The 25,740-nt window shown below is 51.2% G+C and overlaps 1 long non-coding RNA gene across 1 annotated transcript in view; it reads right to left on the reverse strand.

The window, feature by feature from the left end:
• LOC140392830 (uncharacterized) overlaps window positions 1-25,740 on the reverse strand; it is a 137,205-nt gene that overhangs the window by 81,593 nt on the left and 29,872 nt on the right. The window contains exon 2 of the long non-coding RNA XR_011935434.1: window positions 19,721-19,781. This is a non-coding gene — a long non-coding RNA (uncharacterized lncRNA). The remainder of the gene's footprint in view (window positions 1-19,720; window positions 19,782-25,740) is intronic.

Here is a 25,740-nt window from a genome sequence, read left to right on the forward strand (position 1 = left end):
TCCAGGTTCTCCGTGTTGCTACCACGACTGGGTTAGTCGAGTGTTTTGCTGGTGGGGATGGGAGTGCTGCTGTGGCAAGGGCCCAGAGGGTTGTACAGGAGGACTCCTCCATCCTCACCCATTCTGTGTTTGGGTCCTTCACCGATCACCTCACTCGATAGGCTATGGGTAGTTTTGCAGGGCCAGGCCTCCCAAACTACTTCTCCTTTTGTAGTATTGTTTTGAGGGTCCTTGAATTCTCTCTCTCTCTCTCGCTTTGTCTCCCCACCCACCCACGCACGCACAAACGCCATAATCAGTTTGTACATCGCCTGGAAAAAGGCTTTGGAGATGTTGTTTAGTATGGATCTGAACAGGAAGAGGAACCTAGGCAGTTCGTTCTTCTTGATCGTCTGCACCCTCCCTGCCAGGGAAAGCGGGAGTGCATCACATCTCAGAAGATCCTTTTTTTACTTCCTCCGCCAGACTGGTCAGGTTCCATTTGTGGATCCGTGTCCAGTCATGGGCTATTTGCATCCCCAGGTAGCAAAATTTGTTTTAGGATATTTTAAACACTTGACCTTCCAACTCTGCCTATCCCCCTCTCAGGTACACAGGGAATTCTTCACCCTTGCCCAGATTGACTTTGTAGCCTGAGAAGGCCCCACACTCTCCCAAGAGCTCCATGACTTCTTTCATGCTGTTTTGCGGGTCCGAGATATAGAGGAGCAGGTCATCCACATAGAGCGAGACTGTGCTCTCTGTCTCCTCTTCGGATTCCCTTCCTGCCTCTTGCAGGGCGATTGCCAGTGGCTTAATTGCCAGGATGAACAAGAGCGGGGACAACAGGTATCCCTGCTTTGTGCCTTGGTGCATCTGGAAGTATTTTGAGCTGGTGGTGTTGGACCGTACGCTCGCCTTGGGGGTGTTGTACAAGAGATTCACCCATGAGGTGAACGCTGTCCGCAGCCGGAGCCACTCTAGCACCTCGCTCAAGGTCGACACAGTAGCACAGTGGTTAGCACTGTTGCTTCACAACTCCAGGGTCCCAGGTTCGATTCTCAGCTTGGGTCACTGTCTGTGTGGAGTCTGCACATCCTCCCCGTGTCTGCGTGGGATTCCTCCGGATGCTCTGGTTTTCTCCCATACTCCAAAGATGTGCAGGTCAGGTGGATTGGCCATGCTAAATTGCCCTTGGTGTTCAAAAAAGGTTGGGTAGTGTTATGGGGATAGGTTGGAGGTGTGGGCCTCGGCAGGGTGCTCTTTCCAAGGGCTGGTGTAGACTCCATGGGCCAAGTGGCCTCTTGCATTGTAAATTCTATGATTTTCAGTGAGGTAATTCCACCCTACTCTACCGAAGGCCTTTTCTGTGTCCAGGGAGCGATCACCTCTGGTGTTCTCTGAAGGTGGAGGTGGGTCTCCCAGGAGACCGTTGCAAAATGTGGAGGGCAACGGTGGAGGAGCAGGAGAACACTTCAAGAGGGCAGAACCTGCAAATAGTGGGCCTGCCTGAAGGAGTGGAGGGTGAGAGTGCCACGAGGTACTTCTCAAAGATGCTGGCGGCGGAGGGGGTGCTAGATAAGGCCCCTGAAGTGGACAGAGTGTACAAGTCCCAGAGGCAGAAGCCCAGAACTGGGGAGCCAACTGTCGGCGGTGATTGTGAGACTCCACAAATATGTGGAGAAAAAGACGATCTTGCATTGGGCCAGGGAGAAACCTGGAAGGGGAACAAGGTCTGAATATACCATGACATTGGAGCCGAGTTGGCAAAACGACGGGCAGGGTTCAACCAGTCCAATGAGGTGCTGTACCCCTGGCGGTTAGGTTTAGGGTGCTCTACCTAGTGACATTATGGGTGACATTTGAAGGCTGGGAATATTACTTCAGGGCTCCAGAAGCAGCCGAGGACTTCATCAAGAAGCATAAACTGGGAAGAACTGAGCGGCCACTGTTGGGGAACTCGGGTGCTGCCATTTTGTAATGGTTGGGAATATGTTTGAAGTAGGGATTAGCGGTTTTCCGTTCCCTCTGATTGGAGGGGGTCCTTTTTTGGGGTTTGCTGTTTACTGTTGGGATTGTAAGGTGGTCGGGGTGAAACGTTAATGCGAGGATGGTTCCCATTCTCTGCCCCCCCCCACCCCCACCCCCCCCCCCCCCCCCCCCTCCTGTTTTAGGTGGCTGTTTGTGTTTAGCGTTTGTTTGTTTGCTTTCGGGGGAGGTGACCTGGAGTTCAGGTCTTTGTTTGGGCGGGGGAGGGTAAGGTCAGCAGGGAGCCTTCTTCACTGAGCAGAGGAGTGGGGTGAGGGGGAGTGGAGATCATTGGGTTGGAGTCTTTGGGTAGGGGCTGCCACACTAGCAAATAATGCTGGTGAATGGAAGTTAAGGCCAAGAGTGGTGGCCGTTGGGGTGGGGAGGGGGAACGCAGCCTCAAACACACCATTGTTTGCAGCAAACTACCCAGCCCTCAGGAGAACAGCGACCGCGACACCAGACCCACGGCGAGGTTCACTTGTGCTTTTAAAAATCATGAAACCAGCGTCATGGTTGGTGAGGGAGAGAGAGGTGATAGGACTTGGTGAGGGGTAGCTGAGGGCTGGCCAGGGTGGGGAGGGCCCTGCCAGGACCGGGGGTGACAGGGGAACAGGGCGAGTGGCTGGGGTGACCCCCCTGCAAGGCAGCCACCATGCTGTGCACCCACTGACCACCCACCTTGCTACCTGGTTCTGCAGAGTGACACTGGCCATATGGGTGCCCCCACCCTCCACCATGCTCCCCTCAACCTGGCTACCACCCGCCGGCCGGGCATCAGGCGGCTCACTGTAGACCCTATGGGGGCGCCGGGCAGGGGATTCTGAGTGTACCATGGGCAGTGGCAGCCGCCGTACCGCTGGCACAGGGAGAAGAGCTGTAGGCCCCCACGGGGCTGACCACCAATGGGGCCAGGGGTGCAGATGTGGAATGGGGAGGACATGCAGGGGCGACCATGTAGACCGTTGGAGCTGGTTGGACATGGGTGCGGGGGGGGAGCACCATGCTAACATGTCGGCCTTTCACCCCCTGCAGACAATGGATATTGGAATTCAACCAGCTATGGTGGCCTTCCTGCTAGTCGCCGCAGCCCTGGGGGATGCACTGCGGCTGGATGAGCTGCAGCTGCTCAAGGAGGAGGAGAAAGCTGCAACAGTGGAGCATGCCGCAGAGGAACAGGAGGCATCCGCCCAGGATGGAGAACCAGCTGCCGCATGAGGCCTCGTTAGTCCCGCCAGTGCCTGTCATTCGAGGACCTGCCGGCCCGGGCATGCCATCAAAGACTCTGGTTGACCAGGGAGACTATGTGGCATATCTGCCAGATCATGGCACACCTGGCACCACAGGGGTATGTGGGAGGACACCTGCGCCCAGTGGCCATCAAGCTGATGGTCACCCTGAACCTTTACGCCACGGGGTCCTTGCAGGTGGGGTGGGGTGGGGGAGCGGGAGGCGGGGGGTGGGGGTTTCCGGCTGTGGCAATAAAGATTATTATTATATTCAACTTGGAAATCGTGATTCAGCCTCCCTACAAATGCTGCCAAACCTGCTGAGTGATTCCAGCACTTTGTCTTTATTGTTGATGGCCGTGTATTTCTTCAAACCATGCGAGGTTTCAAATAGTCTGGTTAGACCGCATCAGCGATGCTCATGTTGTGTCTCAATCTCCTTCATGAAAACAAATTCATAAACTAATCCAATTCTTCTCTGAACCTTCTGAATCTATTAAGTGCACTTTTGGAGGTTGGTGCCTAATATTCAATGAGAATGCATTGTGATTTTGCTTTATTGATTTGTACTCAACTGCACTTGACATGTAATCTAATGATCTTTATTGTCAAAGTTGGCTTACATTAACACTGCAATGAAGTTATTGTGAAAAAACCCTAGTTGCCACATTCCGGCGCCTTTTCAGGTACACAGAGGGTGAATTCAGAATGTCCAAATTACCTAACAGCATGTCCTTCGGGACTTGTGGGAGGAAACCGGAGCACCCGGAGGAAACCCACGCAGACATAGAACATAGAACATAGAAAATACAGCACAGAACAGGCCCTTCGGCCCACGATGTTGTGCCGAACCTTTGTCCTAGATAAATCATAGATTATCATTGAATTTACAGTGCAGAAGGAGGCCATTCGGCCCCCTGAGTCTGCACCGGCTCTTGGAAAGAGCACCCCACCCAAACTCAACACCTCCACCCAACACCAAGGGCAATTTTGGACACTAAGGGCAATTTATCATGGCCAATCCACCTACCCTGCACATCTTTGGACTGTGGGAGGAAACCGGAGCACCCGGAGGAAACCCACGCACACACGGGGAGGACGTGCAGACTCCGCACAGACAGTGACCCAAGCCGGAATCGAACCTGGGACCCTGGAGCTGTGAGGCAATTGTGCTATCCACAATGCTACCGTGCTGCCCTTAAGAACAAATAAATCTACACTATATCATTTTACCGTAATCCATGTACCTATCCAATAGCTGCTTGAAGGCCCCTAATGTTTCCGACTCAACTACTTCCACAGGCAGTGCATTCCATGCCCCCACTACTCTCTGGGTAAAGAACCTACCTCTGATATCCCTCCTATATCTTCCACCTTTCACCTTAAATTTATGTCCCCTTGTAATGGTTTGTTCCACCCGGGGAAAAAGTCTCTGACTGTCTACTCTATCTATTCCCCTGATCATCTTATAAACCTCTATCAAGTCGCCCCTCATCCTTCTCCGTTCTAATGAGAAAAGGCCTAGCACCCTCAACCTTTCCTTGTAAGACCTACTCTCCATTCCAGGTAACATCCTGGTAAATCTTCTTTGCACCTTTTCCAAAGCTTCCACATCCTTCCTAAAATGAGGTGACCAGAACTGTACACAGTACTCCAAATGTGGTCTTACCAAAATTTTGTACAGCTGCATCATCACCTCACGGCTCTTAAATTCAATCCCTCTGTTAATGAACGCGAGCACACCATAGGCCTTCTTCACAGCTCTATCCACTTGAGTGGCAACTTTCAAAGATGTTTGAACCTAGACCCCAATATCTCTCTGCTCCTCCACATTGCCAAGAACTCTACCGTTAACCCTGTATTCCGCATTCATATTTGTCCTTCCAAAATGGACAACCTCACACTTTTCAGGGTTAAACTCCATCTGCCACTTCTCAGCCCAGCTCTGCATCCTATCTATGTCTCTTTGCAGCCGACAACAGCCCTCCTTACTATCTACAACTCCACCAATCTTCGTATCGTCTGCAAATTTACTGACCCACCCTTCAACTCCCTCATCCAAGTCATTAATGAAAATCACAAACAGCAGAGGACCCAGAACTGATCCCTGCGGTACGCCACTGGTAACTGGGATCCAGGCTGAATATTTGCCATCCACCACCACTCTCTGACTTCTATCGGTTAGCCAGTTTGTTATCCAACTGGCCAAATTTCCCATTATCCCATGCCTCCTTACTTTCTGCAGAAGCCTACCATGGGGAACCTTATCAAATGCCTTACTAAAATCCATGTACACTACATCCACTGCTTTACCTTCATCCACATGCTTGGTCACCTCCTCAAAGAATTCAATAAGATTTGTAAGGCAAGACCTACCCCTCACAAATCCGTGCTGACTATCCCTAATCAAGCAGTGTCTTTCCAGATGCTCAGAAATCCTATCCTTCAGTACCCTTTCCATTACTTTGCCTACCACCGAAGTAAGACTAACTGGCCTGTAATTCCCAGGGTTATCCCTAGTCCCTTTTTTGAACAGGGGCACGACATTCGCCACTCTCCAATCCCCTGGTACCACCACTGTTGACAGTGAGGACGAAAAGATCATTGCCAACGGCTCTGCAATTTCATCTCTTGCTTCCCATAGAATCATTGGATATATCCCGTCAGGCCCGGGGGACTTGTCTATCCTCAAGTTTTTCAAAATGCCCAACACATCTTCCTTACAAGTATTTCCTCGAGCTTACCAGTCTGTTTCACACTGTCCTCTCCAACAATATGTCCCCTCTCATTTGTAAATACAGAAGAAAAGTACTCGTTCAAGACCTCTCCTATCTCTTCAGACTCAATACACAATCTCCCGCTACTGTCCTTGATCGCGGGGAGAACGTGCAGACTCTGCACAGACAGTGATCCAAGCCGGGAATCGAACCTGGGACCTTGGCTCTGTGAAGCAATAGTGTTACCCACTGTGCTACCATGCCACCCTAAATCAATTGAGTGGGATTTGAACTTGTGCGCCTTTGACTGGGAAGCGAGGGGACTGCCACTGAGCCGCAACCGACAACCTTCTAGGATCCTTTTTTTGAAATAAATTTAGAATACCCAATTCATTTTTTCCAATTAAGGGCCAATTTAGCGTGACCAATCCACCTATCCTGGGTTGTGGGGGCGAAACCCACGCAAACACGGGGAGAATGTGCAAACTCCACACTGGCAGTGACCCAGAGCCGGGATCGAACCTGGGACCTCGGCGCCATGAGGTAACAATGCTAACCGCTGCGCCACCGTGCTGCCCTGAGCGCTCCTTTTAAACGCCTCCCCAGCACGTGTTCCAGACCAGTACAGGGGATGGCTGCCAAAAAGCCAACACCACATTGTGCAGAGTGAACCCTCAGCAAACCTTGATGGGGTCGAAGTTTCAGAATGTCCAATTCACCTAACAGCATGTCTTTCAGAAGTTGTGGGAGGAAACCGGAGCACCCGGAGGAAACCCATGCAGACACAGGGAGAACATGCAGACTCCACACAGACAGTGACCCAAGCCGGGAATCGAACCTGGGACCCTGGAGCTGTGAAGCAACAGTGCTCCCCACTGTGCTACCGTGCTGCCCATACTAGAGGAAAGATGTGATTGCCCTAGAGAGGGTGTAGAGGTGATTCGCCAGAATGTAATCTGGGCTGGAGCGTTTCAGCTATGAAGAGAGGCTGGTTAGGCTGTGGCTGTTCTCCGAATGGGAAGAGAAGGCTGAGGGGGGGGATCCTGATTGAAGTGTACAAAATTAAGGGTTGATAGGAAGAAACTTTTCCCCTTAGTTGAGCGGTTAATGACCAGGAGGCACAGATTTATGGTAATATGCAGGAGATTCAGAGGGGAATTTGAAGAGAGACATTTTTACCCAGAGGGTGGTGGCGTTTGGGAGCCTCACAACATTGAAGAAGCATTTAGCTGAGTGTCGTGTTGGGTGTTCCGCTATACAGACAAACCAACACGGTTGTAGATGGTACAACTCTGTTTTATTACTCTTGATAACAACATCTGTAAACTTATGACTATGGTTCGTAATTTACCCGTTAACCTGTGGACCCAGCCCTAACGCTATCTTAGAGAGGCACTCAGCACATGGTGTATGTCTGAGTGGCACGCTGTGAGCTCTGTGCCCTGAGCTGTCTCCTGCTGGAATGAGTGGGAACTGTGGTGTTCTCCATTTTATAGTGCGTGTGCTCTCACTGGTGATTGGCTGTGATATTGCGTGTGTGTTGATTGGTCCGTTGATCTGTCCATCAGTGTGTATGTGTGTTTGCACCATGATATGTTTATCTGAATATCATAACACTGAGCACTTGAAACACCAAAGCAGACAAGCTGCTGCTGCTTACGGTACTGAGGACCCGGGTTCGATCCTGCCCCCAGGGCGCTGTCCGTGTAGAGTTTGCACATTCTTCCCAAATCTGAGTGGGTCTCTCCCCCACAACCCAAAGATGTGCGGGTTAGGTAGATTGGCCTCACTAAATTGCCGTTTAATTGGAAAAAAATAATTGGGTACTCTAAATCTATTTATTTTTTAAAAAGATGATAAAATGCATTGGCAAAGTAGACGTAAAGCAGATGCTTCCTCTTGTGGGACAATCTAGAATGAAAGATCACAGATTTAGGATGAGGGGTAGCCGATTCAAAACTGAGATGAGAAATTACTTCTCTCAAAGGGTTGCAAATCTGTGGAATTCACTACCTGAGTGTGGTGGATGCCGGGACCTAGAGTAAATTTTTTTAAAGTTTCTATAATTTATTTACTACAAAACCAAATATACAGAGGTAATCAGTACAGCAGGAGATATGTGCCTGGAAGCAAATTTGCATTGAAACCCATCTGTACTCAATTTCTTGCAGACACTTGGTCCGTTCATCTAGTCTTCCCTCCATTTTTGAGAGGCGATAGTGCCAATGGGAGATGAGTTCTACATGAGCCCGATCTGCGTTGCAACATAAGTCCAGACTGCAACACAGAATGTTAATCGTCCCCGAAAGGATAGCATTTCAATATTTGTCGTTAGAGTCAGGCGCAATTTTATGGTGAGCTTGTCTTGTTGCAATTTGAAGAATGCTCCAACCGGACTGTCGTGTTGGGTGTTCTGGGAACTCTCCTGTCCCCTGTCTTTATAGTGCTTGTGCTCTCACTAGTGATTGGCTGCGGTGTTATGTATGCTGGTTGGTCCTACTGCATGTCCATCAGTGTGTGTATGTGATTGCACCATAATGTACTGATGTATATTATGACATCCCCCTTTTTTTACAAAGAACATGTGCCTATGTGAGAATAAATAACGTGTAATGAGTGTATCTGACCATGTGTGTGCAGTATTTACATAACTAGGGCAGCACGGTAGCATTGTGGATAGCACAATTGCTTCACAGCTCCAGGGTCCCAGGTTCGATTCTGGCTTGAGTCACTGTCTGTGCGGAGTCTGCACATCCTCTCCGTGTGTGCGTGGGTTTCCTCCAGGGGCTCCGGTTTCCTCCCACAGTCCAAAGATGTGCAGGTTAGGTGGATTGGCCATGATAAATTGCCCTTAGTGTTCAAAATTGCCCTTGGTGCTGGGTGGGGTTACTGGGTTATGGGGATAGGGTGGAAGTGTGGGCTTGGGTAGGGTGCTCTTTCCAAGAGCCGGTGTAGACTCGATGGGCCAAATGGCCTCCTTCTGCACTGTAAATTCTATGATTCTATGTACATGAGGCTAGTCTATATACATAGGAAGGTGCCTGGTGCAGAGAAAAAAAAAACAAGGTGTTACACCAACAACAAAACTAATAACGAATGCTATAAACAAACTAGTGAAATGCTGAAACAGGATGAAAGAACAAAGCATTGAGTCCAACATTGTAAGGCTCATAAATCAAGTCTCTGAGGTGGGCGACGAATTCGGGTTGACCGCCTCAAGGGTGGGTCAGGAGCCACCGGCTGAGGATCGGGCTGGGCCACGGCCAAGTGAGGAGGATGCAGAGTATCCGGAAGCTCTACAAAGTCCAGGTCGGGGACAACAGGAGGGCGTGGCACCGGTGGAGGATCGCGTAGCAAGCGTGGAACCAGACGAAGGGCACGCCGATTGCGACGGCGAATGGAGCCATCAGGCAGACGAACCAGGAATGAGCGGGGAGCCACCAGCCGAAGAACCACAGCAGTCGCAGCCCAGCCACCCTCCGGAAGATGGATTCGGATGTTGTCACCTGGCGCCAGAACAGGAAGATCAGTCGCTCGAGCGTCATGCGCCGCCTTGTGCTGCGCGTGAAACTGTTGCATCCGCTGAAGGACCGGAGCATGGTCGAGGTCTGGGACGTGAATGGTTGGCACAGTGGTCCTGAGGGTGCGACCCATCAGCAGCTGGGCTGGTGACAGGCCCGTGGACAGTGGAGCCGAGCGATAGGCCAGCAAGGCGAGGCAGAAGTCAGATCCTGCATCAGCAGCCTTGCAGAGGAGCCACTTTACGATGTGGACGCCCTTTTCTGCTTTGCCATTTGACTGGGGGTGCAGGGGACTGGACGTCACGTGTACAAAGTTCCCTTGCAGGCAAAGTTAGACCATTCCTGGCTCGCGAAGCAGGGGCCATTGTCCGACATCACAGTGAGTGGGATGCCGTGACGAGCAAAGGTCTCTTTGTAGGCACGGATAACAGCCGATGATGTGATGTCGTGCAGGCGTACAACCTCGGGATAACTGGAAAAATAATCAACTATGAGGACATAGTCCCTGCCGAGCGCATGGAACAGGTCCACGCCTACCTTAGACCAAGGGGACGTGACCAACTCATGGGGCTGAAGGGTCTCCTGTGGTTGGGCCGGCTGGAACCGCTGACAGGTGGGGCAATTGAGCACAGTGTTGGCAAGGCCAGTAGACAGCCTCTCGGGCCCTCCGTCGGCACTTCTCTACGCCGAGATGGCCCTCGTGCAGCTGCTCTAAAACCAGGTGATGCATGCTGTGTGGGATCACGATGCAGTCCAGCTTCAGGAGGACGCCATCAACGACTGCCAGATCGGCTCAAATATTATAGAACTGCGGGTATTGTCCCTTGAGCCATCTGTCAGTCATGTGACGCATCACACGTTGTAGCAGGGGGTCAGCCGCAGTCTCACGGCGAATGTGGGTTAGGCGTTCATCCGTGGCCGGCAGATTTGCGGCCGTGAAGGCCACATGTGCGTCGACTTGGCAAACGAACCCCTCTGGGTCGGACGGAGTGGTGACTGCCCTGGACAGAGCGTCGGCTGTGATCCGGTCCTTACCCGGTCTGTACACGAGCTGGAAATCGTATCTCCAGAGCTTGAGCAGAATACGTTGTAGGCGAGGGGTCATGTCATTGAGGTCTTTTTGGATGATGCCGACCAGCGGGCGATGGTCAGTTTCCACAATGAACTGGGGAAGGCCATTCACGTAGTCATGGAACTTGTCGACACCGGTCAACAGGCCTAGGCACTCCTTCTCGATTTGCGCATAGCGCTGCTCTGTGGGGGTCATGGCCCGTGACGCATAGGCAACATGGGCCCATGACGAGGCGTCATCTCGTTGCAGGAGCACCACCCTATGCCCGATTGGCTAGCGTCCGTTGATATTTTCATCTCCCTTGCAGGATCGAAAAACGTCAATACCGGGACGGTGGTCAGCTTGACCCTGAGCTCCTCCAATTCACGCTGGTGGGCGGGAAGCCACTGGAAGTCCGTCGTCTTCCTAACTAGGTTGCGGAGAGCCGTGGTGTGGGAAGCGAGGTTAGGGATGAACTTTCCGAGGAAGTTGACCATTCCTAAGAACCGGAGCACCGCCTTCTTATCCGCCGGCTTCTGCATGGCCGTGATGGCTGCCACCTTGTCCCCATCCGGCCGCACACCCAACCGGGAGATGTGGTCTCCTAAAAACTTGAGTTCGGTCTGGCCGAAAGAACATTTGGCTCTGTTGAGGCGCAGGCCTTGGTCCCGTATTCGCTTAAAAACGCGTTGGAGGCGACTGATATGCTCCTGCGGGGTGGTGGACCAGATGATGATGTCATCCACATAGACGCGCACACCCACGATGCCCTCCATCATCTGCTCCATGATGCGGTGGAACATTTCAGATGCTGATATGATTCCAAATGGCATTCTATTGTAGCAGTACCTGCCAAATGGGGTGTTGAAAGTACACAGCTTTCTGCTGGACTTGTCCAATTGAATCTGCCAGAAGCCCTTTGATGCATCCAGCTTGGTGAATATGTTGGCTCGAGCCATCTCGCACGTGATCTCCTCACGCTTGGGGATAGGGTAATGCTCCCGCATGATGTTACGATTTAAATCCTTTGGGTCGATACAGATCCGGAGCTCGCCGGAAGGCTTCTCGACGCACACCATGGAACTGACCCAGTCGGTTGGTTCCGTCACTCTGGAAAGCACTCCTTGGTCCTGGAGGTCCTGCAGCTGCTGCTTGAGGCGGTCCTTGAGGGGTGCTGGGACTCTGCGAGGTGCATGAACCACAGGCGTAGCATCCTGTTTGAGTAGGATTTTGTATGTGTAGGAAAGTGTGCCCAAGCCTTCGAAGACATCTCGGTGTTGAGTGATGATGGCACTTAGTTGCGCCCTGAAGTCCGCATCTTGGAAGTCAGACGTGTCCTCTGGAGAGAGGGAATGTACGCGCTGCACGAGGTTGAGGAGCTTGCACGTCTGTGCGCCTAGCAGGGAGTCCTTTGAGAAGCCCACTTTTCGCGAGTTGTGCGTCACCTGGAGTTGGCATGACCCGATGGCGGGGATGACGTTACCATTATAGTCGACGGGTTGGCAATTGGATGGAAGAATTGTTGGTTTGACCCCCAGGGTTTGAAATGCTGACAATGCGAGGAGATTGGCGGAAGCACCAGTGTCCAGACGGAATCTGATCTGGGATCGGTTGACCGTCAGGGTGGCACACCACTCGTCGTCCGGATCAATGCTGTGTACCAACAGCAGCTGGTGCTTTCGATTCGGGGACAGCTTGTTCTTGGTTATGACAGCGACTCGAAAAGGCTCCCTGTCCTCGGTGTCACTGGTCTGCATGAAGTCAGGATCGGACTCAGTGAGCGTGGGTTGGATTGCCCGAACATTCCTGCGAGGCTGGTTAAATCGTGGTGAGTTGGCAGGCTGGGCTGCTCGACAGCAGGCAGCATAGTGGCCAAGCCTGCCACAGCGTAGGCACTGTCGCGATTTTGCAGGGCATTGCCTCTTTAAGTGGGCGGAGCCACAGTTGCCGCACGTTGTGACGTCAGTGCGTTCATTGCGCCACCGCGCATGCGCGGTATGGTCATGCATGGTGCGGGCCTGCGCATCGCGTTCCTCCACGTCACCGTCCCCTCGTTTGGCGCGTACAAGCGCGGGAGGCCTCGGAAAGCGCGCGAAATGGCCGCCCTCCTCCAGACTGCGGCCCGGGAGGTGTTCGATCGTTTGGACCCGTTCCGCCTCATGGGGCCCTTGCCGCGCCGTTTCAGCTGCCTGTATGTAGGAGTACTGGCTGGTGTCATTCTCATGCAGGACACAGGTCTCGATGGCAGTCGGTAGGGTTAGTTGCTTAACTTTAAGGAGCTGCTGACGCAGGGTGTCCGACATGACCCCAAAAACAACCTGGTCGCGTATCATGGAGTCGGAGGTGGGCCCGTAGCTGCAGGATTGCGCGAGGATGTGGAGGTGTGTTAAATAGGATTGGAAAGGCTCGTCCTTACCCTGCAAGCGCTCCTGGGACGGGTACCTTTCGAAGCTTTCATTGAATTCAACACTGAAGTGTATGTTGAATTTGACGAGTACCGTCTTGTACTTGGTCTTGTCCTTGTCGTCCGCGAATGTCAGGGATTTAAAGATGTGGATGGCATGTTGCCCAGCAGTGGAGAGAAGAGAAGAAGGGCTATCTTCCTGGTGTCCAATGCATTCTCCCTGCCCGTGGCCTCGAGGAAGAGCTGGAAGCGCTGTTTAAATATCTTCCAATTTACCCCGAGATTGCCAGCGATGCGGAGCGCCGCGGCGGGTTGATGTTCTCCATGCTGTAGGATGTCGGAATGCTGAGAAGTTGCAGGTAGGCCTCACAAGTGCTAGATTGCGGCCACTCCTTGTACCATGTCATGTTGGGTGTTCTGGTTCACAAACAAGCCAACAATGCTGGAAGTGGTGTAACGCTATTTTATTAACTGTTCAACTATGCTAACATACTGTAAACGTGGGTATAAGCAATACCAGCTTAACTGTGGACCCTTTCCTATCACTAGCTATGGTGAGGCACTCAGCACATGGTGAATGTCTGTGATGCAGGCTGTGAGCTCTGTGCTCTGAGCTGGCTGCTGCTAGAATGAGCGGGAACTCTCCTGTCCCCTGTCTTTATAGTCCTTGTGCTCTCACTGGTGATTGGCTGCAGTGTTATGTATGCTGGTTGGTCCTACTGCATGTCCATCAGTGTGTGTATGTGATTGCACCATAATGTACTGATGTATATTATGACACGGACAGGAAGAGCAAGTTCTTGGTTATGATTATGGAGAGCAGGCAGGAAAGGGGAGTTGAGGCCGTGAGGAGATCAGCCATGATCGTATTGAATGGCAGAACAGGCTCGAGGGGCTGAATTGCCCACTTGTTCTTATGTTTACACTTCTGCCAAACTTTCACCAACCTGAAACTTTAACTCTGTTTCCCTCTCCCCCAATGCTGCCTGACCTGAGTGTTTCCAGCATTATCTTCTTTTTAACTTCAGATTTCCAGCAACCCCAGTGTCTTCCCCTTGTAATAATGTTTTATTAGTTGTGATTTGTCTTATTAGGAATAATTTCCTGAACGAGGGACTGTAAGTTGAATCATGACCAGATCTAACAGTTGTCTGAGCCATTTCACCAAGTTCATCCTATTTTAGGTTCCTGTATTACAAAGGTGAATTTATTTTAGAAGTGCTTAATTGTCTGCAAAGAGCTTTGAAGGTTGTGAAAGGCGCTGTATGAATTCAAGTTTTTTTTTATTCTGAATTAGATTTCACCCTAATTTATTTCACCTTTTTTTGTGAGCAGTACCAAAGAACACCAACTAATAGTTGAAATGTTTTTATCATCACTCTAACTTCCTACACTTTCTATTTCTGCCCACCAGAATTATTTTCAAACTTCTGTATGAAATATATGTCTTGTCATTTACTTGTATTTTATAAAAATCCGTTTGTTATAAAATGTTATTATTATGCATCTTCTTATTTAAATTCATTGCCGACGTCATTTGTTCTTGCTAGCTGTGTCTATTCATATTTAACTGTCGTGAGTTCTGATCCTTTTGGGTTCCTGCTATTTCAATGTTTTTGAGTCCACACTGTAATTTAATTTTTGCTATTTTTATATATTGAAAAAGATGAACTTTCACAACGCACTTCAACTACCTTTTTGTGGTCAAGTCGCCATATTCAAACAGGATCTGTAGTTGGGAAATAATTGCAAATAGGACTGAGTTTCTTGGTTATCTTGAAATGTAAAGTTTCATGGTTGCATATTTGTAGATCGGCCTTTACCACAGTGAGGAACCAGAGTCCAGAATTACAAAATGGCTCTCAATTTCTTCTTTTGCCTTTCTTCCACTATTTTCCTTCCTCATGGTGTAGTGTTTACTTACTAAAAATACCCACAGTTACTGGAAATCTTAAATGGCAAATAAAACTTTAACTACATTGCAGGTCCATCAACCTCTGAAAGAAAGTTCTATATGTTCTATGGACTCCTTTTCCCAAAACTAGGGATATGTTTTGAAGTCACCTGTGGGACAAGTCATACATTCTCAGCACTTTCTGTTTTGGTACATCTTGCAAGGGAACACAGCGGAGATTCCTGAATCATTGCTACAAAGGCGCCTGATCTCTACTGAAAGCAAAATGCTGCAGACGTGGGGAATCTGAAATAAAAACAGGAAATGCTGGATTAACTTAACGTCTGGGGAGAGAAACAGAGGTAACGTTTCAGATCCAAATGACCCTGCAACCGAACTGTTGGCCAGAATCCTCCGGCCGTTTCCGCCAGAGGGACCCTCCGGTCCCGCTGATGCCAAAACCCCGTCGCGGATTTAAACTGGGAAGATGGCGGGCCGCCTCCTCCTCCAGGAAACATGCAGTGGAAGGCACAGAAGACCCCGCCCGTTAACTCTGTTTCCGGACATCCGGTGACGGTGATATGCTGAGCTGGGGCACATCAGGTGGCTCTCCTCCAGATCACAACCAAATAGGCACTTCTGGCCAAATTTCACCTGAAAATCCGAAGGCAAATTTACCTCAACGGCAAGAGGAAAGCAACAACCACACAACATGGTGGCAAACGGGAGCTCAAGGATCGAAGGGACGGGCGATGTCGCGGAAAGGGCCACGAGGAGCAGCCAAACAAGCCGGCAGACCCAGGAGAGAGGGTGTTCAACGACCCGAGCATCAGCCCCCCCCCCCCCCCCCCCCCCCCCGCGGTCAAGGTGGCGGTGACAGAGGCCATGGTACCATGCAAAAGACAATCGACGGGCTGGCGAAGAAGTGGAAGCGCAGGAGAGGACGACCCTCGACCTGGAAAAAGCCTCGACGGACCAGGACAACAGGATCTTCGCCCTGGAAGCAGGTGAAAAGGTCGGCGGTGGCCCAGGGGAACATAAAGGGGAAAGTCGGGGACCAAGAAAATAGATCCCGACGACAAAATATTCGGATAGTGGGCCTACCGGAAGGTATCTAAGGCAGAGTCCTGATGGGCTACAATGCTGGATAACATGGCCGGGAGAGACAGCTTCCCCAACCCCCCAGAGCTCGACAGAGCACACAGTCGCTAAGGCCAAAACCCAAAGCCGAGGACAATCATCACAAAGCTGTATCGCTATCAGGATCATGAGTGGATCCTGAGGTGGCATGACAGGCAAAAACGAGCACCTGGGAAGGACACAAAATCCGAATTTACCAGGACATTGGGGCAGATCTGGCAAAACGCAAGGCTGAGTTTAACCAGGCGAAGTCGGCCTGTACAAGAACGGGGTGTGATTAAGTGTGCTGATCCCAGCAAGGCTCTGGGTCACGTACCAGAACAAAGAGCATTATTTCAGCACCTCGGCGGAGGCGAACAAATTTGTTAGAATCAATGGTCTGGATAAGGGGCAGGTGAGACAACGATGAAGGCTGATCACAGGAGGATCGCAAAAGAGACAGAGACTCATTGGAAGGTGAATATAGGCAGCACGGCAGTACAGTGGTTCGCACTGTTGCTTCACAGCACCATGGTCCTGGGTTCGATTCACGGTTTGGGTCACTGTCTGTGCGGAGTCTGCACGTTCTCCCTGTTTCTGCGTGGGTTTCCGCCGGGCGCTCCTGTTTCCTCCCACAAGTCCTGATAGTGCTTGTTGAATTGGACATTCTGAATTATCCCTCTGTGTACCCGAACAGGCGCCGGAGTGTGGCGACTATGGGATTTTCTCAGTAACTTCATTGCAGTATTAATGTAAGCCTACTTGTGACACTGATAAAGATTATTATTATGTCTGCGTGGGTCTGTGCTGCCTCGCTCTGATGAAAAAGACCGGGTCACAGCAAGGAGTGAGGACAAGGGAACACAGGTGAGGATGGGTTACAGGCAGAGAAAGCGGACAGTCAGCGGGCATAAGTCAGGGGGTAGACGAGCCCCGGGCGGGGAGCCACCACACTAGCAGGGATAGCTAGCATGGGAAGACAGACAACAAGGGGGACCGATGTGCACCTCCCGGCAGGGAGGGAGCGCTTGGTCGGGGGGGTACATAGGGACAGAGAAAGGGAACACAGAGGAGGCGATGAGGAAAGGTTACGCTGGGGGCCCGGCCGGGGGGGACACAAAAGGAACATAACGGGAAAAAAGAGTTAGTTTTCGGGTTGGCTTCAGCAGGTAAGGTGCAGGCTGAGCAGACAAGATGGTGTCACAAGCTTCCACTTTGGAGGGTCCCTGGGCAAAGGGAAACCCCGCAGTGCAGGGGCACATCCACAAGGTCAGTACGGTTGATCCCGCAGGAGCAGGGGGGACAAAAAAAACCCTCCAGGATTATCACGTCAGAGGATTTAAAAGCCCAGTGAAAAGATCCAGAGTCTTCGCCCACTTAAGAAGTTTGAAAGCCAACATAGTCTTCCTACGAGTATGTGCCGCGTACCTGGTGGGTGGTGTTCTCACGTGTAATAGTGGTATCCATGTCGATGATCTGGCACGTCTTGCAGAGATTGCCATGACAGGGTTGTGTGGTGTCGTGGTCACTGTTCTGAAGACTGGGTAGTTTGCTGCAAACAATGGTTCGTTTGAGGTTGCGCGGTTGTTTGAAGGCAAGTAGTGGGGTAGCAAGTGGGGTAGCAAGTAGCAAGTACTGAACAGAACGGACTACTGCAAAGAAATATACCGACAACTGAACAACCAAGAACACTACAGACAGTTACCCGCAGATCCGACCAAGGAACACATCCGCCAACTTAACAGACTGATCAAGACCTTGGATCCAGATCTTCAGAGCACCCTACGTGCTCTCATCCCACGTACTCCCCGCATTGGAGATCTCTACTGCCTCCCGAAAATACATAAGGCCAACACACCAGGCCGCCCTATCGTTTCAGGCAATGGGACCCTGTGTGAGAACCTCTCTGGCTACATCGAGGGCATCTTGAAACCCATCGTACAAGGTACACCCAGCTTCTGTCGCGACACGACGGACTTCCTACAGAAACTCAGCACCCATGGACCAGTTGAACCAGGAACATTCCTCGTCACAATGGACGTCTCGGCACTCTACACCAGCATCCCCCATGACGACGGCATTGCTGCAACAGCCTCAGTACTCAACACCGACAACTGCCAATCTCCAGACGCAATTCTGCAACTCATCCGCTTCATTCTGGATCACAACGTCTTCACCTCCGACAACAAGTTCTTCATTCAGACGCACGGAACAGCCATGGGGACCAAATTCGCACCCCAATACGCCAACATCTTCATGCACAAGTTTGAACAGGACCTACTCACCGCACAGGACCTTCAACCGACGTTATACACCAGATACATCGATGACATTTTTTTCCTTTGGACCCACGGCGAAGAATCACTGAAACGACTACACGATGACATTAATAAGTTCCATCCAACCATCAGACTCACCATGGACTACTCTCCAAAATCAGTTGCATTCTTGGACACACTCGTCTCCATCAAGGACGGTCACCTCAGCACGTCGCTTTACCGCAAACCCACGGATAACCTCATGATGCTCCACTTCTCCAGCTTCCACCCTAAACACATTAAAGAAGCCATCCCCTATGGACAAGCGCTCCGTATACACAGGATCTGCTCAGACAAGGAGGAACGTAACAGACATCTACAGACGTTGAAAGATGCCCTCGTACGAACGGGATATGGCACTCGACTCATCGATCGACAGTTCCAACGTGCCACAGCGAAAAACCGGACCGACCTCCTCAGAAGACAAACATGGGACACAACCGACAGAATACCCTTCGTCGTCCAGTACTTCCCCGGAGCGGAGAAACTACGTCATCTTCTTCACAGCCTTCAACACGTCATTGATGACGATGAACATCTTGCCAAGGTCATCCCCACACCCCCACTACTTGCCTTCAAACAACCGCGCAACCTCAAACGAACCATTGTTTGCAGCAAACTACCCAGTCTTCACAACAGTGACCACGACACCACACAACCCTGTCATGGCAATCTCTGCCAGACGTGCCAGATCATTGACATGGATACCACTATTACACGTGAGAACACCACCCACCAGGTACGCGGCACATACTCGTGCGACTCGGCCAACGTTGTCTACCTCATACGCTGCAGGAAAGGATGTCCCGAAGCGTGGTACATAGGCGAGACCATGCAGACGCTGCGACAACGAATGAACGGACATCGCGCAACAATCACCAGGCAGGAATGTTCCCTTCCAGTCGTGGAACACTTCAGCAGTCAAGGGCATTCAGCCTCTGATCTCCGGGTAAGCGTTCTCCAAGGCGGCCTTCAGGACCCGCGACAACGCAGAATCGCTGAGCAGAAACTTATAGCCAAGTTCCGCACACATGAGTGCGGCCTCAACCGGGACCTGGGATTCATGTCGCATTACATTCATCCCCCACCATCTGGCCTGCAAAATCCTACCAACTGTCCTGGCTTGATACAATTCACACCTCTTTAACCTGGGGTTACCCCATCTCTGGATCTGTAAAGATTTAATCACCTGCTAATGCTCGCATTCCTAGCATTGTTTGGCATCTTTGAATTTGTCTATATATGTGTTTCTGGAACAGACCTCTGCATTCACCTGAGGAAGGAGCAGCGCTCCGAAAGCTAGTGACATCGAAACAAACCTGTTGGACTTTAACCTGGTGTTGTAAGACTTCGTACTGTGCTCACCCCAGTCCAACGCCGGCATCTCCACATCATCTCTACTGAGTGGCCAGGGAGATTTTTTGATTAACGGGGTGGTCGAGGAGAGAACAGCGCCTTACCGTGTCGGGGTGTATGAAGCTCTCCGTGCTCCCAGAGTCGATTAAACAGGACGTCTCGTGCCTGTTGATTGAAATGAAAATGAAATGAAAATCGCTTATTGTCACAAGTCGGCTTCAAATGAAGTTACTGTGAAAAGCCCCTAGTCGTCACATTCCGGCGCCTGTTCGGGGAGGCTGTTACAGGAATCGAACCGTGCTGCTGGCCTGCCTTGGTCTGCTTTCAAAGCCAGCGATTTAGCCCTGTGCTAAACAGCCCCTAGTACTATTACTATTAGTACTATTAGTACTAATTAGTACGATTAGTACTAATTGTTGTAGCAGTTGAGAGTGTTCGAAGCCGAGACTGATCCAGGGTCACCGAGGCTAATCGCAGCAGTTGAGTGTGCTCTTCGGGCAGTGTGCGGTCAGCCGAGCTGAGGTCCTGGGAGTCCATCCAAGATGGCAGCTCCCATTGGTCGCACATGGCTGGGGGTGCACAAAATGGCGGCGCCCATCCATCGAACGTGGCATCCGCGGGACAAGATGGCTGCGCCTGGGGGCCACACGGGGACCGTGGAGAGGTTTGTGGTGGCGGTCCGCATTCGCCGCCGGAGACAGCGGCGACCGCACGGGCCTGGCATACCACCACGAAGTGGCCCTTTTTACCGCATCCCTTGCAGGTGGATGCGCGGGCCGGGCAGCGTGCCGGGGGTGCTTGGCCTGCCTGCAAAAGTAGCAGCGGGGCCCCCCGGGGTTGCCAGGCCGCCTTGCAGCACAAGCTTGTGGGGGGATGGGGGATGTCTCGGGGTCGGCTGCGGAGGGGTTCCACGCTGCCTAGGGGGCTGCTGTGCGGTCGGGAATGTAAGCGCGGGCATTTTGGGAGGCCACATCCAGGGAGCCTGCAAGGGCCCGTGCCTCCTTGAGGCCTAGGGTGTCTTTTTCCAGCAATCGCTGGCGGATTTGGGAGGATAGCATACCTCCCACGAAAGTGTCCCGGATCAAGAGTTCTGTGTGGTTGCTCGCCGAAACTTGCGGGCAGCTGCAGTTTCTCCCCAACACCAGGAGCGCACGGTAGAATTCTTCCAGTGATTCCCCAGGGATTTCTCGCCTCGTTGCTAGCAGATGTCGGACATAGACCTGGTTTACCGGGCGAATGTAATGTCCTTTTAGCAGCTCCATTGCTGCATCGAAGCCGTCCGCGTCCTCGATGAGGGTGTAAATTTCCGGGCTCACCCTCGAGTGCAGGACTTGCATTTTCTGCTCTCCCGTGGGTGTGTTTTCGGCCGTTCCGAGATATCCTTTAAAACACGCCAGCCAGTGCTTGAAGATTGTCGCTGAGTTTGCCGTGTGGGGGCTGAGTTGCAGACACACCCGCTTGATTCGGAGCTCCATCCTTTTAAATCTAGCTTATTAAATTAATGCACGATCATTGGCCACTAAAGTGAGGTTGTAGTCCAACTGAAGGCTTTAATAAACTAGATGTTTCCCCAGCAGCTCAGGGACAGAAAGAAGGCTGCTGGGGTGGCATGGGCTCTTATACCCCGCCTTGCAGGGCGGAGCTACCATACAGCTTGACCAATAGGAAATGTACAATATCTACCAATGGTGTTCCAGCATTACCAGGTACCATAATACCTCTACACAGAATACCAGTCTTCCAGTGCCTTCCCATCCTCATCCTCAAGTCCTTTTTCAAGTGGGTGAGCAGGATTATTACAGGATTTGTGTGGGCAACAAGACCCCGCATGTTAAGAGACTGTTCTGAGAGCACAATTGGGGTGGGGGTGGGCTGGCGCTGCCGAACCTTTGCAGCTATTACTGGGCAGCGAATATATCCATGATTCGGAAGTGGGTAGTAGAGGCAGGGGGGGCGGCATGGAAGTGGTTGGAGGTGGCGTCTTGCAGGGATACTAGCCTGGGGGCATTGATAACGGCTCTGCTCCCGCCGACACGGTACACCACGAGCCCAGTGGTGGCGGCGACATTGATGATCTGGGGTCAGTGGAGACGGCACAGGGGGGGAGGCAAGGGCTTCAGTCTGGACCCCGATATGGAACAATCACAGGTTCGTTCCAGGTAGAATAGATGGTGGGTTCCTAGGCTGGCACAGAGCGGGTATCAAAAGGATGGGGGACTTGTTTATTGATGGGACTTTTGCTTGTCTGAGGGCACTGGAGGAGACATTTGGGTTGCTCCCAGGGAATACCTTTAGGTACCTGCAGGTTCGGATGTTCGTGAAAAAGCAGGTGGAGGAATTTCCATTGTTACCTGCCCGGAGGATACAGGACAGGGTGGTCTCGGGCGTGTGGGTAGGGGATGGCAAGGTATCGGACATATACCAGGAGCTGCAGGAGGCGGAGGAGGCCTTGGTGGAAGAGCTGAAGGGCAAGTGGGAGGAGGAGCTGGGTGAGGAGCTGGATGAGGGCCTGTGGGCTGACACCCTGGGCAGGGCCAATTCCTCCTCATCTTGCGCCAGGCTTAGCCTGATTCAGTTTAAGGTGGTGCACCGGGCGCATATGACAGTGGCGAGAATGAGTAAGTTCTTTGGGGTGGAGGACAGGTGTGTGAGGTGTTCAGGGAGCCCAGCAAACCATGTCCATATGTTTTGGGCATGCCCAGCACTTACGGAATTTTGGAAAGGCTTCGCAAAGGCTATGTCCAAGGTCTTGGACACTCGGGTAAAGCCGAGCTGGGGGATAGCGATATTTGGGGGGTCAGACGATCCGGGAGTGCAGGAATCGAAAGAGGCCGGAGTTCTGGCCTTTGCGTCCTTGGCAGCCCGGAGACGGCTCTTGTTAATGTGGAGGGACGCGAAACCCCCAAGTGTAGAGGCTTGGGTCAGTGACATGGCTGGATTTCTCAGGTTGGAGAGGATAAAGTTTGCCTTGCGAAGGTCCTTGCAGGGGTTCTCCAGGCGATGGCAACCATTCCTTGACTTTCTCGCGGAATGTTAAGTGGAGGTCAGCAGCAGCAGCAAACCAGAGGCGGTATGGGTGGTGGATAGATTTTATTTGTAAAGGGCAGATACCCCACCTTGTTTTGCTAATTTGTTAAGTTGTTTTCTTAATTATTACTATGCTTTTTGTTGTTTTCTTTTTGTAGTGGTTTGTAAAAATTATTGAAAATTTTTGAATAAAAACAAATTTAAAAACAAAGAGAAAGCCGACAGGCATGAGGGAGATAGCCCAGGTGGAGGCAGACTGGTAACCGAGCATTCGAGACCTTCTACCGAGTGCTGTACAACCCCCAACGGGAAGGTGGAGATGAAACGGTTTCCCGATGGACTGGACATGCCAGTCGTGGGGGACGAGAGGTGGGGGAACTGGAAACACCAAAAGGACTCGGAGAGACCATGGAGAGCATCAGCTCTATGCAGGCAGGGAATGCACTGGAACTCGATGAGTTCCCAGAGGACTTCTCTTGGAAATTCGCGCCAGCCCTGGCCCTGCCCCTTTGTGACATGTTTGCAGACTCGCTGGTGAGGGGCACCCTGTCTCCAACGCTAACACAGGCCACAATATCGCTGATACCCAAAAAAGACAAAGACCCGACGGAATGCGTATCATACAGACCCATTGCGCTGCTCAATGTAGACCCACAGATACTCGCGAAAGTCCTGGCCAAGGGACTGGAGAACTGCATGCCGGAGGTGGTCACGGAGGACTAGACTGGCTTTGTCAAGGGTAGACAGCTAACTGCGAACGTCAGGTGGTTGCTAAATGTAATAATGACCCCATCTGGGGTGGCGCATTGGTTAGCACTGCTGCCTATGGTGCTAAGGACCTGAGTTCGATCCCTACCCCGGGTCACTGTCCGTGTGGAGTTTGCACATTCTCCCAGTGTCTGCGTGGGTTTCATCCCCACAACCGAAAAGATGTGCAGGTTAGGTGGATTGGCCAAGCTAAATTGCCCCTTAATTGGAGAAAAAATTATTGGGTACTCTAAATTTATAAAGAAATAAAATAATGACCTCTTCTGGAGAAAGAACACCAGAGATGATCGTCAACCCTGGACACAGAAAAGGCCTTCGACAGAATTGAGTGGAAGTACCTCTTTGAGGTACTGGAACGGTTTGGGCTAGGTTCAGGGTTCACCTCATGGGTGAAACTCCTGTACAATGTCGCCAATGCGAGTGTTCGGATCAACACCACTAGCTCTGAATACTATCAGCTGCGCAAGATGCACAAGGCAGGAAAGCTCACTGTCCCCATTCCTGTTCGCCTTAGCAACTGAACCCCTGGTGATCGCTCTGCGATACGTGAAAAGCTGGAAGGGCGCCCAAAGAGGGGGCAGAGATCATAGAGTGTCATTCTATGCGGATGACCTGCTCCTGTACGTCTCGGACCCAAAGAACGGCCCGAAAGCAATCATGCAACTTCTGGAAGAGATTGGAGTCTTCTCGGGCTACAAACCCAACCTGGGCAAGAGTGAGGCATTCCCGGTGAACCTGAACATTCAGGGGCAGGGACCGAGCTGGAGGGACTATCATTCAAACTAGTCCAAAGCAAATTCCGCTACCTGGGAATCCAGATAGCCCATGACTGGACACTGATCCACAAGTGGAATCTTTTTTCTTTTTTAAAATAAATTTAACGTACCCAATTCATTTTTTCCAATTAAGGGGCAATTTAGCATGGCCGATCTATCTAGCCTGCACATCTTTGAGTTGTGGGGGCAAAACCCACGCAAACACGGGGAGAATGTGCAAACTCCACACGGACAGTGACCCAGAGCCGGGATCGAACCTGGGACTTTGGCGCCGTGAGGCAACAGTGCTAACCACTGTGCCACCATGATGCCCTCACAAGCGGAATCTGACCAATCTGGCGGAGGAAGTTAAAAGAATCTACATAGATGGGATGTACACCCGCTTTCCGGGGGACGGACCCGCGATACCGACAGGACAGGAACTCAGGCATCTTCAAATTAAACACTTTCTCCGCAAGGAGACGGCAAGCTACCCAGAGCCCCGAGAGACACATTATTAGAGGAATTAATAAACACGGACAATAAGGAGGGGGGGAACTATAGGAATATCTATGGACAGTTACTGGATAGGGCAAGACTAACACTGGACAAAGCCAGACGAAAATGGATAGAAGAACTGGGGATGGGAGTGGGTTGGGGACTCTGGAGCGAAGCACTGAATCGGGCTAACTCCACCTCCTTCTGCTCTGTTCAAACCTGATCCGAACTTGAATCAGCAGGTTCTTCCCAGAGGTGGAATGTGAACAGTGCCAGGGAGACCCGGCCAACCACACCCACATGCTCTGGGCCTGCCCCAGACTTGTCAGGTTTTGGACAGCCTTCTTCAAGGCAATTTGAAAGAAAGAAGGTAGAATCAGATGTAAAGGTGTTACAGTTAAATAAAGGTAACTACAGGGGCATGAGGGAGGAACTGACGAAAATCGACTGGGAGCCGAGCCTAGTGGGAAAGACAGTAGAACAGCAATGGCAGGAGTTTCTGGGAGTAATTGAGGACACAGTACAGAGGTTCATCCCAAAGAAAAGAAAGGTTATCAGAGGGGGGATTAGGCAGCCATGGCTGACAAAGGAAGTTAGGGAATGCATCAAAGCAAAAGAGAAAGCCTATAATGTGGTAAAGAGTAGTGGGAAATCAGAAGATTGGGAAGGCTACAAAAACAAACAGAGGATAACAAAGAGAGAAATAAGGAAAGAGAGGATCAAATATGAAGGTAGGCTAGCCAGTAACATTAGGAATGATAGTAAAAGTTTCTTTAAATACATTAAAAACAAACGGGAGGCAAAAGTAGACATTGGGCCGCTCCAAAATGACGCTGGTAATCTAGTGATGGGAGACAAGGAAATAGCTGAGGAACTAAATAAGTACTTTGCGTCAGTCTTCACAGTAGGAGACATGAATAATATCCCAACAATTCAGGAGAGTCAGGGGGCAGAGTTGAATATGGTAGCCATCACAAAGAGAAACTAAGAGGTCTAAAAATTGATAAATCTCCGGGCCCAGATGGGCTACATCCTAGAGTTCTAAAGGAGATAGCTGAAGAAATAGTGGAGGCATT

Source organism: Scyliorhinus torazame, chromosome 16, assembly GCF_047496885.1.
Source record: "Scyliorhinus torazame isolate Kashiwa2021f chromosome 16, sScyTor2.1, whole genome shotgun sequence".
Classification (NCBI taxonomy): domain Eukaryota; kingdom Metazoa; phylum Chordata; class Chondrichthyes; order Carcharhiniformes; family Scyliorhinidae; genus Scyliorhinus; species Scyliorhinus torazame.